Genomic DNA, 16,275 nt, shown 5'->3' on the forward strand with positions numbered 1-16,275 from the left:
AATAATACAAACATTAAGATTTTAAAATCTTCACAACGTGCATCGACTTGAAAAACAACTCCCACGTCACAACAGATAAGGATAATACTTGGATAAATTACTTGGTTATTGTCAGCGTCTGTGAAGATTTTCAGGTGTGGGTAGATTCCTTTCTGTCGCGGTACGTCGACGTTAGTTACGTTAGTCCCGTATAACCTGGATATATTTATAGTGTTAGACAGACTTGTATTACTTTGAACGATCAACGGTTAATTTAAATTTGAATATTACCAAATTGATGTGATTGTAAACTTTTCGTTCTCTATAGGGAACGTCTCTCCAGGATCGCCTGAAAATTTCCCGGTTCCACGTCTTCTTTGAAAATAAATTCGGGGATCGTTTCAAAAGAAAGGTCTTCTGAAATAGTGCTGCCAGCCGATCATAAAACTGCAGTCATGACAAAGAATTCTGCTAGTGGGACAGTGGTGTGATCGATGACGTGATCGCGGATAAAGCAATCGACTTCTTCAGTGGAAACGTGAGGGTACAAAGACTCGTCAAAGTCGGCCAAAGCTGCTGCACTGCTGCAAGAGAGCCGAACGCGACCCGAGCCTGTCCGGCAAAGAGGCTGGGTGAAGTCTGTGAGAGAGATGGACGATGCGGCTTCCACAGCGTGACTCAACAATTGGCAACTGAAAGTAGTCTCAGGCAGTTCACTGCCGGCCAAAATGAGAATTAGAGGAGCTGTCGGATCCAGCACGGTTTAGGGCCGGATATTGACATCGACTTGTTGGCACTCGAAATAATCCAAGAAAGTTTCCTTCTCCACGTCCCCCAACTGGCTGAATCGATCCCACAGCTGTTTGAAGCCGTCAAAGAGATGCATCACGTGGAGGCAACTGGACGTCCTCGATCCAGAAGGATCGTTTTCTGCAAAACGATTTCCGTGATTTTTTCCAATCCCTGGGAGATGGACATACGATTGGCTTCTTCTAGTTATTTCTCCAAGTAAAACGGTGCGAACAAGGGCGACGAAACGCAATTAGTTATCGATATCGTGGTGCGAATTTAAGTAGTGCTTCGTTCAGGATGTCCCCAATTAGACCTGTTGAGCAAGGTCCTCCTACACTGGTTATTGTTGTGATTCATTATAAACACCAACAAGATAGGCTACGCACAATCGATTGGTTGCGGAAACCAAGGGGGTTGCAGTTGAAGAACGTCATCAACGCGAGAAGTTCGTCTGTATTAACCTAGCTCGACTGAAGTCTTTCTGTTCCTTCTTCTTGTTCATTGTTGCTTCGAGTAACAATACATGATCTATCAGTCCAGATCTTACAAACCTAATTGTGTGCGTCTAATCTTTTATTCAACTTTGTGTGTAAGTATTAATACGATTATCAATGCTATTAATGCTATGTAGCCTACATTCAATTGAGACATTGAGTAACTGACTGGAATATGATATGCTAACAGTTATCTCAATTTAAAAATCGAATGCATTATAATCCTCTAAAGCTGGAACTGTTGCGGACCAGATTGCTGTCCGCAAAATGAAATATGCGGCAACCGGGGAAGAGGACAGGTGTGGAAGAAGAAGGAGGCGGCGGCGGCATTATAGAAGAAATCGTAGCCGCGATAACGTCAAGTACTTGCTCCGTCTATATATTTCGCCTTTTCAACGTGTTGGAAAATACAGATCGAAGTGACGGCAGTATAAATTCGTATTCTTATTTGTGGTTCGTCACATTTTGGTGTCGAAACCCGGGAAAAGGGTGCCGATCCAGACAGTACCTGTGAAGGTACGCCCCCTCTGTCAGTCGATTCGGACGTGGTACAACGTAAGTCTCGAAATTCGTAGTTATTACCCGATGTGAACTTTGCGTTTAGCGTAGTGATGCATAAAAATATCCCAGTCGGGTTTTTAAATTTACGAGACAAAAGACGAGGTAAAAGATTGCTCAGAAATGGAAAGGGGCGGATCACGTAACTACCCGCCATCGATACATCGAGGGGTTGTCAACTCGATCCGAAGGTGTACGGATCTTAAATCCAAAAATGATTTTTTCAGATTTTTGGGATTTTTTGGGATTTTTTGGGACTTTTTCAGATTGCTATAAAGTCTTATTTTACCAGATGGAACACCCATTGATTGACGTGGCTTTACTTTACAGATAATTGTCCAGCGCTGGACAATTTCTTTGCAAACCTCTGACAAAATTTGGAATGTGACTTTGTGCCCAGGTGAAAGTTTGAACTTGGACGGGCACCGTGAAAAGATAGATCCAAATATTTGTAGTTTTTCTTCTTTATTCATAATTTCGAGAACATCAGGATCACCAAGTACATCTCGGATGTACTCTTCAATCATGACACTTGACTCATTTACTTTAGCCAACGCACGAATTCCACTAAAATTGAGATCGTTAAGTATTTTTTTAATACTTTCAGGTACAATGAATGACCTTGTTTTCTTTTAACAATTCCCATGTATCGTCATCCTCTCTAGAAATACCAGAATTTATAGAAGTCATTTTTCCCATCAAAAATTCCTAGCATGGCACTGACAGCAGACAGACCAAGAGACAGACAGAAGCCCAAGGGGAATTAGAATCGATAACGAAAAAAAATCGATTCTTGTAAAATTTTGTCGATTTATTAAACCAAAATTCTTGGAATTTTGGGATTTTTTTGATTTTTTGATTTTTTTGATTTTTGGGATTTTTTAGGGATTTTTTTGAAAAAATCCGAGGCTGTACGAGGTTTTTTTTGAGTTGACAACCCCTCGCGATACATTAAGTATTCTAGCCGCCTATGGTCCGTTGCAGTGTAAAATGTCAAGTTCTGTCGATGTCAGTTTAGAATGTAGTTGGGGTCGATTCCCCCCGTGATTATCTTGTAAAATATTTTCGAAGAATTCGTCATGTTGAGTTGATAAAAGTTGGTTCATTAATTCACGTAATCTTGATGTTGGACTTCACCGATTGTTCGCCGTTTTAAGTTTTGGTCGAGATTACGTGTTATCGTTGTGTTATGTCTCGCGTTCGTTGTGTTGAGCGTTATCGGCTGTGACGGACAGCCAAATTTCCCGCCGGGTCAGAATCGGCTTCGTCTGGAATGATCCCGCCATGTCTCCTTATCTTGGCCTCTAATACCTCCCTTCTACCTATGGTTCCAACGCCATCCGCGAGTGGCGCCCTGGGAACTAAAAGTGCGTGAATGCTTAAAGAATAGTGCTGCTAGCCGGGAAGTAGGGAGGGATCAGCACAGTGGTTAGCATATTGACTTGTGAATTCCAAATTTGATTGCTCAAGCCCCGACAAATTCTAGTGTAATTTCTAAACTAATGCGATGGCCATAGATTTCGATCTTAAGGGTACGAAGGTATATTAAAAGTTGGTTTAATTCGGCGACTGAAATTCTTTGGTCTTATTCGTAAATTTCGTGATTTCAACTCGACACCGAAAGGTGTATAGATGTTATACCATTGAAAAAGTAGTAGTCGAGCAAAAAATCGTGTGCAGTTTACGCCGATGCGCACCACAGCGGCCGATAGCAGAACCTAGATTGTTATTACGCTTGACAACCTGTACAGTCAAGATCCTTTGTTCGACAACAGTCGAACAAGGCCTTTTTGTCGAACAAAGGATCTTGACTGTACAGGTTGTCAAGCGTAATAACAATCTAGGTTCTGCTATCGGCCGCTGTGGTGCGCATCGGCGTAAACTGCGCATCACGACTTTTTGGCATGTCTACTACTTTTTCATTGGTATAACATCCATAAGATCGACCCGATGATAATATCGTAAAAAATAAATCCGCATTTTAATCGTTTCTGGACTTTGTTCAGGTAATTCGGAAATTTCGTGATTTAAACTCGACGCCGAAATGTGTAAAAGATCGACCCGATTTTACCGTAAAAAAAAATCCGTATTTTTAATCGTTTCTGGACTTTGTTCAGGTAATTCAAACCTCTGATAACCACTATTCCGGCTCGGTTTCTCGGTGGCTCAGTAGTAAAATAATCGCTTCTGAACAGGGTTCAGGAAATTCGAAGCCCAAGGGCACTCGTAACTGGAGTTAATTTAGAAAATCGTTGACGAACTCGTATATATTGAAACTCGTATAATATAATCGACTCTTAAGTCACTCTGGTAACACTCTATTACAGTTAACTAATATTTCGATAAATAAATTAACGTGTTGTAAACTCTAGATTGCGCTAAAGGTGTGTCGAAGACTAAAGAAAAATGGGATCCTCCAGTGTAAGTAACGGAGGTACCGTCGATCCGAAAGTAACTTTGGCGCTTTGCACGAAGGCGAAACGAGCTCACACTCGAAGAGCAAAATAAATTCAGTTCTTTGATCGAGCAAGTGGCCCCTAATGAAGAGGTAGAAGTATATAACTAAACGATTGTCTTCTTCGGAAACCGGTGCTGCTGGCCAACTTGGTAGGAGTTCTGATACGATCCAGAGAAGCGCCTATTTCAGTATCTGGAGACATTGAGGCGATCGGTGTATGATCAAGTTCGCGTACGCTCGCCCGATCAAAGCTTCCAACGGTTCTTGTGGCGGAGACCCAGCAGCACAGAAGCGCCGAAAACCCACCAAATGATGGTTCAGGTATTTGGTTTAATTTCGTCTCCGACGTCATGTTTGTATGCTTTACAGAACGCAGCAAATAATCACGACAAATTCCATCCTATCTTTGATACCTGCAAGTGAATGAGTACATCAAACCCCGAAGTTAGATCTGGATGACCTTCCAGTTGAGCGCTCACTATTGGTGTTCTGTGGGATTGCCAACACGACTGTTTCAAAATCGCGACCCACCAGCCAAGAATAGTCCGAACGAAGCGAGAAATGCTGGCAGAAATAGCAAGAATATTCGACCCATTAATATTTATCCTTCTCATCACGACGTAACCAATGTATTGTCCCAATAGGTATGGAAGATGACGCGCCCGAAACCGAATTATCCGTCAAAACGGGAACCACTTCAGTGGGATGAGATGCTGCCCGATCATGTGGTCACATTTAGAAGACGTTCGTGGGCCCAGATGCTTCCGTGATCAACGTTTTATCAACTACTCGTTTCGAGCTACATTTTGTCTGTGACGCATCAGAAGTTGCATTTGGCGCATGTTTTTATTTACGGCTGGAGTGTATGAAGAAAATGTCGACGTCAAGTTTGTATTTGCCAAATCAAGAGTAGCGCAAATTAAAAGTTTATCCATCCCACGTTTTAGAATTACAAGCCGCCGTGTTGGCGACGCGGATTGCCGTATCCGTGAAGAAAGAACTGAGACTGCCGTATCAGAGAGAGAAGAGGCCCTGCGAACCCTCAGCCAGAGAATGCAAGATACAGCGAGCAAGACCAGCCCCGCATATGTCGGCTCCACTACCAAGGCCCCGAATTGAACTGTTCCGGCCAGCCTTTGCCAGCGTCTGGCTCGACTTCTTCAAACCATACTCGTCATCGGTCGGAGAAGGGAGAAGCGATGGGCCTGCCTATTTACAGGCCTAACGACTAGAGCAGTCCATCTTGAAATGGTGTATAAAATGGATACGGATTAATTTATCATGGCGTTTATTAGGTTTTAACGCGTTCGAGGCATAACGCCAACGGAAGTATACAGAGATAACGGGAGGAACATCACTGCTGGAGAAAAGGAGTTGCATCGGTTTTACTAATCTAGTCGGTGATCCGAATTTACCTACCGAACGGGCCAAAAGAAAAACCCAGTGGCATTTTTCGCCGCCGTCGGCGCCACACTTTGGAGGCGTCTGGGAGCGCCTGGTTCAATCTAGCAAACGAGCTATCAAGACCATTTTGAACGAGCAAGCCCTGTCCGACGAGGTTTTAGTGATAGCATTCACTGAAGTATCGGCGTTACTCAATGGACGGCCCTTCACGCATAATCCACCAAGGAGTAACCACAGCTGTTGGGCCCCGCTGGACTGTTGCGGACCAGATTGCTGTCCGCAAAATGAAATATGCGGCAACCGGGGAAGAGGACAGGTGTGGAAGAAGAAGGAGGCGGCGGCGGCATTATAGAAGAAATCGTAGCCGCGATAACGTCAAGTTCTTGCTCCGTCTATATATTTCGCCTTTTCAACGTGTTGGAAAATACAGATCGAAGTGACGGCAGTATAAATTCGTTTTCTTATTTGTGGTTCGTCACAGGAACAGTGACTAGTACGAACGTAACATCACCTACGTCAAACAATGTTCAGAAGACTCCTTTACACCCATCTACACCTGTTCCGTTCTCCGGGAAACAGAAGCGCTCCATAACCCAAAGCCCAATGCTCGTGAACGTGTTGACTGTGGAGAATACGCTATGAGCAATTTTCAGCATAAACAGCGTTCGACTCCATCTACTCCAGCTACCGCCAGCTACTCCTCCTGCTTCATCACGCGTTTCGGTAGTGAAAACTGCTCAGGATCAACATCAATTGACTTCTACTACATCTACTCTTTCGCGCGCGTCTGTAGCCAATATCGCTTTCAAAGGATTAAGCATTTTAAATCCTGGGAAAGGGAAGTCATTATGTATGTCAGCACCTGTTGATAAAGCTGAATCTTCTGATGAAGAATGGGAACACGAGGAAGATGATAAAGAAATATGAGAGTAGATTAAGGCAGTTGTGAAAGTGCTTGAGATACGGAAGGATTCGGTTGGTCAGTTGAACAAGAGGACAGGATTGGGAACCGATACTTTGAAAAACTATTTTCGATAACGATACCGATACCCACCATTTTTTCTATTTTCGATTATCGGCCGATAATGCAAAAAAAGTATCGGTATCGCGATAAACGATGATTTTGCGATGAAAATAAAAAAAAAACACACAAATTTCCAATTTCCTTATTCGGACACTTTATGCAGATATAATGCGAATTCCCAGCCTTTTCTGCTGGGCCATAATAGGTAAAAAATTGAGGATGAACATAAATTTTTGTTTGACTCATTCTGAGTTGAAATACGCATACTAACTCATTTTAGGTCTGCTACTCGTAAATTAAAAAAAAACTATCGGTATCGGCTATTTCATCGATCGATAGTTTTCCGATTATCGATCGATGACAATTTTAAAATGTATCGGCCGATAATCGGGAAATTTTAAAAAATTATTTACGATGACGTTTTCATTGAGTATCGGACGATAGTCCCAACCCTGCTAGAGGATCCTCTAACAAACGGAACAGATCGATTGTGGTGGCAGAGACTACACGATACGACATTTTTCGTGGCGATAGACAATTTTCTCTTTATTGCCACGAAAGATGTCGTGGCAATAGACAGTTTCGACCGTTGCGCCACGACATATTTCGTGGCAATAGATTTAACCACTGAAAATTATCATGTTCCAGACATCCCATCTTTTCCTGTAGATCCTGAGCAACGCAATTCTCCACATATCTTGAGGACTTCCAAATATTGCTGGTGATAAATAATAGAAAACACTATAGCCTACAAACATTTCACCCTAAAACCTATCATTATTTATGCATAGGTGTGACAAGGATGCCTCAGCTCAGCATGACTTTGTAACCTTAATTTCTCCTTATTGCTTGTTTGACTGGAGTTTATACTGAAAATCAATTCTTATTTCAGGGTATGATTTCTCAACTATAGGTCTACGTCATTGAAATCAAAGTTCTCCCCTGGAATCCAAAGTCCCCTTTGTCTGTGACGCATGTAACTCCTATTCACCCCCTTTTTTGCAACGAAGAAGGACTCCACTTTGTCCGCCGACTTGGTGGTTTGCATCGAGTAATTTATTTTTTTCTCACTAATACTTTTTGTTTCAATGTTTAATCAATTTTACTTGCTTTACAGCCAACATTAGCGGAAGTGATCCAGCTGGCCGAAGCAGATAGGCCTACTGCCCGATATCACACTAAGATAGAAAAGCAAGCTTATCAGCTCGTCGCGAAGGGATAGTCGTAAGCCAGTTGAAAACTGTCTTAAATGACAAATTCCGGGCCTATTGTTAAGTCGGACTTATTCACAATTCACACTTTTTTTCACAGACTTGTTGGTCTTAAAACGGGACTTTTCTGTCACAGTTCAATATCCTTGCAAGTTATTTTCGTTTAGTTTGCTCAACTTATATTTTCAAATTTTTACACATAAAGTTTAATAATTGAATTTAAAAATAACCATCTTTAAGTTTAATAACTGCAAAACTTAAATACAAATCTGGTTATTGCGTCATGGTTGGGTCATCAAAGATTGCGTCATCACGGCGATGCTATGGAAATCTGGTGGTTTTTAATCATGTTTAATCATCCATAACGAATATATTTCAATAAAAAATATTCGACAAGAAAGAATAAATTTTAAACTTAACACCACTGTTAAAAAGGGTACCACTTATTTGGGGTTGTCAACCACCAAAAATTTGTAAATGCACGAAATTTTGACTTTTTTCGAAAATTCTGGGGTTTTACGTACCACTTTCATTTTTTCAAATTTAACTACAAATATTTGGGGAAAATTACCCCCAAATTTTTGGGCATGGCCAGACATTTAGGGAGTGCATTATATATAAGCATACTTGGGACATAGATTTTAGTCATGATTAGCAAAGTAATCCCGTCGGCAACCGGCAGAGACATAATGACAAGTTCAGCTTTTCTATAAACTATGCAGCAGCGATAGAATTATTTCAAGTACATTTAAAATTTTTATTGTTTATTCATTTTTATATTAATCAAAGTATTTGCAAACTACTTGTCAAGTAGATCAATTTTTCAACATGAAATATTTTCAAGCATCCATCCCTTTCCTTAAAAATTATATCGATTTCTGAAAACGTAAGTATTCTAACGTATAATATTAAGTCTAAATGCTAGTATTCTCGTCAAACACGCCCGCTACCCTCTAACTCTTATTTTCTATACTAACAAAGACTATAAAACTTTCTAAGTCCTTACCTACAGAAAATCAAATATAATTCATAAATAAATGACAAATTTATAAGTCAATTGGTGTAGTGGCTAGCAAGCTGAGCTAGCACGTCAAAGGTAAAAGGTTCGATCCTGGCCCAAGTCGCATCTTTCAATTGTCTTCTATACAACCTCGAACGTTTCGTATTGCGATACGATACAAATTTTTCGGGTCTGGGAACCCCAGATCTGGTCTAGCGAAAATTTAGGGCGTTTAACCCCGAAATAGTTGTTAAGTTTTTTAACAGTGACGTTAATTTAAACTAAATCTAAGGTGGAAAAGTTGTATCCTCCACCGCAAGATGTCACCAGTCATTAAGTAAAAAAGTTGTATTCGCTACCGCAAGATGTCACAGTCATTAAGCAATTATTTTAACAGTTTTTCATTAATTACGGGAAAACTAATTGCGAGCCCGAAGGGCGAAGCTAATAATCGCATACGCAGAAAAAAAAAAGCCATGTCACTTTGTCTGTCTGTTTGTATGTATGTATGTAACGCTCCATAGCTCGGGCGTTTTACGACACATTTCAGACTTTTTGGTCTTAAAAATTACGCAAAAAATATGCGGTGCGACCAGAACAAAAAAAATTCCATTTACTTAATTAGTTTTCCCGTAATTAATGAAAAACTGTTAAAATAATTGCTTAATGACTGTGACATCTTGCGGTAGCGAATACAACTTTTTTACTTAATGACTAATGACTATGATGGACTATGATGACTATGATGACATATGACTAAATGGAATTTTTTTTGTTCTGGTCGCACCGCATATTTTTTGCGTAATTTTTAAGACCAAAAAGTCTGAAATGTGTCGTAAAACGCCCGAGCTATGGAGCGTTACATACATACATACAAACAGACAGACAAAGTGACATGGCTTTTTTTTTTCTGCGTATGCGATTATTAGCTTCGCCCTTCGGGCTCGCAATTATACAAAAGAAAAAGTTATTTCATATTTCTCCGTACAACCCGGGTGGTCCATTGTTTATTTCCTACCGCAGAAGAGCGATAGAGAAATGGGAACGATATTGCGAAACTTATCCGTTTGGTATATAGTAATACCTGCTGCACACTGAGCCGAGCTATGCACGTATATCACCTATTGCTTTCCTGGAAATGTTTTCATCCCGCCGGTGCTGCTGCTGAGATCACGATGCAAAACACGTGAGCCGGTTGAATGTGCCGGGTCTCTTGCAAGGCTTATTACTCCACCCTCCGTTATTTTGCACGGCAACGAATGAGACGAAAACGCATCGGGGAGCGAATGAAAAAGAGATTAAAGTTTTCCATTTAGACTAAACAGTTGCGAAGAGAGAAATAACCCCGGACGCGATAAGAGATAATTGAATATCCATTGACATATCACATATCCACACAACAAGTGCCGACGTGCGGAATGGAGCGGAAGGGTTGGCTGTTGGGCGCTGTATATCATTTGATCAGCTCATCACTCCCCCTCGTCACTTTCAGTCGCTTTCTTTTTAATCGAGTTATTTGACGATGATTATAGAAACAGAATCTTCGTCATCCCTCTTCTATATATAGGCTACAGAGGGAAGTCGGGCTAATACCGCTATTCTAGCGGAAATTCCGAGCAGCACCGCGAGCACTCGATGATTAAGGAAGTCCTGCGACGGCATCAGTATGAAAGTGCGTCTCGCTTTTTCCGGCCCACATTATTCTGATGAAGGGTTTTTTCGTGTTGCCCAAATCCCGATCCGCTTAGAGACGGAAATACGTCTACCGTCTACGTATGGTAAGCTGTTGCGAGATCCACCATAGTCACTTGCTGATGTGCTTCCATCTAATATCTAATATCGGTCCGGTATCTGAGAAAATATCAAATCAGGGTCCGTCACTCGTCGACAGCGGCCGACGCTCTGTGAGTAGATATCCGTTTCCGAGAAACAAATGAAGTTATATATATATCTCGTTGACCCGCAATACTCATCTTTTGCCTTGTATGTACACACATTCTATCGGTATGGTTTTTATGCGGAGATTCTGCTGGAGAAAAAGAAATATCAATCTGCAGAGTGATGACATTATCTGCCATTCATGTTAGACTCTACGCCAACTTTCATCCTCATAAAAGCTCAAACAGCCACGTCAAATAATATCAGGCGGAGCGCGAAAAACAAATTCGTACCCGGTTTTTTATTTTCACATGTGCTGTGGAAAACGGGGGGGGGGGTCTCTGCAGACAGATCTCATCTCGGGAAAATGGAATGTCAAGATAACAGTTTTTTGCCGGGCTCTATAATATTGGTGTCGTTCATTACGATAAGTGCGTTCCCCTCCCCTATATTGTCTCAGCTCAGCAGCTCAGACCCACACACGTGGGAAAATTTGGGGCGTCTCAAGAATATCAAAGCGAGAAAACTCTTTTGTCTATAAACGTCGGAGAATGGGCGGCGCGGGTTTGGATTGATAGAGGGGGAGAATCTAGGGCAGGATACGGGGCAAGAATGCCGAGAGGCCAACAACAATTATACAGCAATAGTATAAATACACACACACAACAAACACTATCACGCAGCAGGCGAGTGATCCTGCGTTCCTGCTGGTGGGTTCCAATTTTTTGGCAGAGGCCCCCCCAAGTAGAACAAGATATCTTGCGGATATCTTCTAGATATATTTACATCTTCTGTAAAGATAACTAATGATATCTTTGTACAAGCTATACAGTGGCCAAATGTCATCTCTCCAAGATATCTTACCCAAGACATCTTAAATTAATGTATCAATAAAGTACGAGTAATCTGAGTCCCGTTCAAATCCGGGGAACTTTGGTCTAGCGTAATGTCGGAATGTTTTGCTATTCGCTTTTCTGTAGCTTAATTATCTGCCCGTAATTGATTTTTTCGTTGGAAATCTGCCCAGTACCTTACTTGAAGATTTCGTCATCACGGCGAGACATCTGGTGGTGATACTGGTTGTTGCGTCATCACGGCGACGACATCTGGTGTTGGGCATGTTTGGGCATGTCCCATTTTGGGGGAGGAGCCTGTGTCTGTGTCAACAATGTGTCAACACAGGCTCCTCCCCCAAAATGGGACATGCCCAAACATGCCTGCCTGTGTCTGTGTCAACAATGTGTCAACACAGGCTCCTCCCCCAAAAGCTTGCTGTTTTATTATAGATAGATTTTCCGCTTCTTCACACCTTCCTAATACTCCACATTCTTTATATACTTCGATTTTCTAACGTATTAAACGATTTTGCGCACATTTGAACTAATTTGCCATATATAGAAGATCTGCATTTCTCGGGAATTGAACCCGGATCGTCTGAGTGGCAATCAAGTGCGATACCAGCACGCCACTACAGTTATATAATTTTTAATTCAGTTTTATTAGAGTAGTTTGTTACCTTGTTGATTGATGAGAAAGCGCGTATACCATATCACACTGTGTAAGGTTAACGTGCACGTACAAATTTTGCGAGTTTTATTTCATATATAGATAATAGATTAACTTGAGTAAATATGTTAGAATAAGAAAATAAAGGGGGGAACAACGACATGGAGCATCCCTGGCGGGTACAAACGGAAAATAAAATGTTGGGAAGAAGAAGCAAACCGCACAAAAACATGTTGGGGAAAGAAAAATGTATAAATTTAACACACAAAATATTCTACTGTAACAACGAATCGAAACTTGAACGAAAAAATTCGCCTAAAAAAGAATGATAAATATTCGTCCCTTCAGCTATTCTGACTCATCTATAAAAATGTAGAAATTAGATTTTAAGATCAACAACTTTCAAAGAATTCGGTTAAAACATCTTGCCAAAAATCTCAAACTTGTCTAACAAGTTTTCGGGAGCATTCTAGGTTCTCAAGTGCAAAAGGAACTACCATAACTAGTAATGTAATCAGGTCTTAATATTAGGCTGATTAAAGATAAAATATGCCGGTTAATCGTAAAGCGCACTTACGTAACACATAAATAGCATTTTCGCTCGTGGATTTTGCAATACCTACGTACATATAAAAATAACCTAACCTGATATTTTCGTTTTATTTAATTACAGTATCGTGTGAAATGAAAATGAAAAAAAAGGGGCGCTTCTTTTTGACGGAAAGAGTCTTCCCTAGTAGAAAAATATATCTCTAAAAAGATGTAAATCCAAGTTATCTACAAAATATCTCTAAGATAGAATCGCATGTATCTCTTAGATATATAATTTGATTTATCTTAACGGTATCTTGTAGATATCTTAGAAATGTAAAACAGCAGATAGACATGTTGATATCTTTAAGATATCTACAAGATAACTGGTTCTACTTGGGCCAGCAGTTTTTTCGCCAAAAGTCTGTCGTATATGCGTTCGTGTGCGCTGGATAGTCGATAACATCACAAAACACCGTCAAAAGCTGCAGAGCGCAGCCGTGAGAATATAAGCGGCCGGAGAGAGAGAGAGAGAGAAAACAAATGAGTCGGCGTTCCGGGTTCAATCGGACGGAAATCGTAAGAGACGAGTGATATGCCGATCTATTTGAAATGTATAAGAAAAGAATCACTTGGGTGCTGCGGCGTTTTGCGTGTGATTTGTAGGTGTCCCTCGGCTCAATCTTGCGGATACAATAGGCCGGAAGGTACAGCGCATTAGAGAAAACGGAACGAGAGATAGACTAACAACTTATATTCTGCTTCTGCTGCTGTGTATAATATATCTATAGGTGCTGTAATAGCCGGCCAAGTAGAAAAGATAAAACGTCAGTTATAATATGCTGTCAGTCTCTGGTACGAATTTTTTCTGGTTGCAAAAACGCGATCGAGTTGTTCTTTAGCCAGAAAACGCCATCCGGACTAAAGCTGCGGTTGGAACCGTCGGCGGATGTTATTTGGTCTGGTGGCGTCACACGGCGCCCCATAGAATATAGGAGCATCCCCGGTTCCTGCCATATCTCCCGTGGAGAGCTGCGCAGGATGAGCTTATTCTTCTACTTCTTCTTCTTTTGACAGTAATAAATAAATGATGGAGCAGAATTTAGCAGTAGAAAAATACTGGAAAAGGAATGAAGTAGGCTAAATGAAGAAAGAATGGCAAGGCTTTCTGCCCTATTGTGTGATTCCAAAAATGTTGCGAGAACCAATTGGATGTGGGGCTCAGATCTTTGAGATATTTATTATCCACCACCTTGGGGAAATGAAACAGCTACTCGGTCATCACACCGCGACTGAGATGACTATGTAGGGAAAAAGCGGGAAAAAGCGAAAGGAATAAAAGAATACGGCAGAAAAATCGAAGGAATAAGAAAAACGACTGGAGAGAAACAAGACAGCTGTACAGACATATACATGCAAGGGACGACAGGATTCCCTGTGCTTTTCACTTGATCGCCTTTTGGTCGCTTCTTTTTCGCTTCCGGTGCTCGGCAACGCGCTCCATTTACTTTCCTTAATAATAATAACGTCTATATGGCTCTCGATGAAACTATTCCGTTTCCTTGTGGAGCGGATGAAAAAGAAGAAGAAAAAGAACGGAGATACGAAACTAAACAGCAGAGTTCAGATGGAAGTCGATGCTTATGTATTTTAATGAAAAACAGATTTGATTTTCTAATATTTATAAAACCAAAGATGGACCCGCGAAATGCACTTCATGAGAAGCCATCTAGCAGCATTATTTTAAATATTGTTTTATTGTAATAATTAGTATGGCGCCACTTGTCTTGTGACGACTGTTTAGTCGATTTTCCCATCCCTGCTGTCACTCAGTGTCAGTTTCATGGAAATAGTTTGAGTTCTACGTTTCTAGTGTGAATTGATGTGCAACCTGACATGTATCTAAAATTGTCTTTGTCGTGTTGTAACCTTTATTGATGATAACGTGCTTTACTTTAGATAATTGCTTATATTGAAATATTTGCACTGGTTGCCCCCTTCGACGTGTAATCCCAAATCATTGGCTTGTTTTGCACGTTGACAAAGTGTCATCGTCAATTGGTATTCATCCCACCGAAGACTGGTTTCCAGGTATTGCGTTTATTCATGTTCAATGTTAATTGTTATTGACCCCCCCTGTTGTTGATAGGATTGGTGAAGTTTATACACTATTGAAACTCTTCGATCAAAGTTGAGTTTGCCCAAATACAGTCCACTGAGCATTTTATGACGATCCCCGTAACAAAAGACACAATTTCATGTGGAATCTCTCCTGTCGTCTTTACCTGCCACCTAATTCCTCCTCATATTATGCGCGTGGGCAGCGCCAGAAATCAAATGCACAGCGAGTTGTAAATAATACACAACCACGTCTACACAGCGGCGGTAGAGTACTTATTCAACATACTTAATAAAAGGCCCGCACCACTTATTTTTCTGTAGCACTTAAATTTTGTTCCTACTTATCTGTAATTTACAGATCAGTATGCAGTGCAGATAAGTAAGTTAACATACTTGTTTCTGAAATTAAAGATATGGAAGCGACTGGTATTGAACAGGGGACCCTCGGGTCGCAGTCGGATGCTCATCCACTGTGCCTATCTAGATATATTATGACGTCTTCACAATAATATCATATTAGACGATGAGTGTTGGGACTTAGAAATTTTTCCAAATGTCCAAACATCGCCTCCAATTCGCTTCCTAGCACCCATCACACACACCACACAAATGAATTAAAAAACATTATGTGAGCCATTTGGCGACACACTCGATGCATAGATATGATTAGTCAACTATACCGACGGACAAACCAATTTGTATAGGCCATTCCATACATCGTGCTATGCACGTAACGTATGTTAAGGCATTTACGCATACATATAGCAAACGAAAGAAGGTGTTTTAAGTACTTAATGAAAAGTTTCCTTTTCACTAAAAGTATCTAAATAAAAAAAAGTATGTCGACTGAGAGTACTTTTTGGGTTTAAAGTACTTAACCTCTTAAATTGTAGATAATTTGAAAAAGTTTTATTATTTTTTAAGTATCTTCTGCGAGAAAAGTATGATAACTCTTGTTTAAGTATGGTAAAAACAAAAAAAGTATGAAATTTTCCCATTTAAGTATGCAAAAAACCCTTCTTAAATTGCAAAGTACTGTTCAGTGCCCAGTACATACTTAAATAGGGTAAAATAAGGACTCTACCGCCGCTGTGTACATAAACAAATAATCCGCTTGGCCAGAATTAAAGGCCTTCAATGCGCTTGAGCCGAGCCAGAAAAGGAAAGAAAAGGGACAAATAGCGCGCGCTGGTGATGTAATATAAAACACAGGAAAAACCCGTAACAAACAAACAAGTCCCTTATGTAACACCCCGGGTGTGTAAAAATTTAATTATAGAATAGAAATAAAAGGGGAAGAAAATGCAAGAGGTGTTCGC

The 16,275-nt window shown here is 40.7% G+C and overlaps 1 protein-coding gene and 1 long non-coding RNA gene across 4 annotated transcripts in view; one reads left to right on the plus strand and one right to left on the minus strand.

Annotated features, from left to right (window-relative positions):
• The window catches only part of LOC124342055 (THO complex subunit 2-like), a 366,722-nt gene that overhangs the window by 135,822 nt on the left and 214,625 nt on the right, over window positions 1-16,275 (minus strand). The gene's annotated exons all lie outside the window — the stretch shown is intronic.
• Window positions 1,510-6,223, plus strand: LOC124343096. 3 transcript variants are annotated; one of them, XR_006919153.1, is made up of 4 exons: window positions 2,774-3,363; window positions 3,830-3,940; window positions 4,019-4,133; window positions 4,196-6,223. It is a non-coding gene; the product is annotated as an uncharacterized LOC124343096 (long non-coding RNA). The 3 variants fall into 3 exon arrangements; XR_006919154.1 differs by having other exon boundaries at window positions 2,774-3,355; XR_006919152.1 differs by lacking the exons at window positions 2,774-3,363; window positions 3,830-3,940 and adding an exon at window positions 1,510-1,820 and having other exon boundaries at window positions 3,941-4,133.

The sequence above is a fragment of the Daphnia pulicaria genome, chromosome 6 (assembly GCF_021234035.1).
Source record: "Daphnia pulicaria isolate SC F1-1A chromosome 6, SC_F0-13Bv2, whole genome shotgun sequence".
In the NCBI taxonomy this organism is placed as follows: domain Eukaryota; kingdom Metazoa; phylum Arthropoda; class Branchiopoda; order Diplostraca; family Daphniidae; genus Daphnia; species Daphnia pulicaria.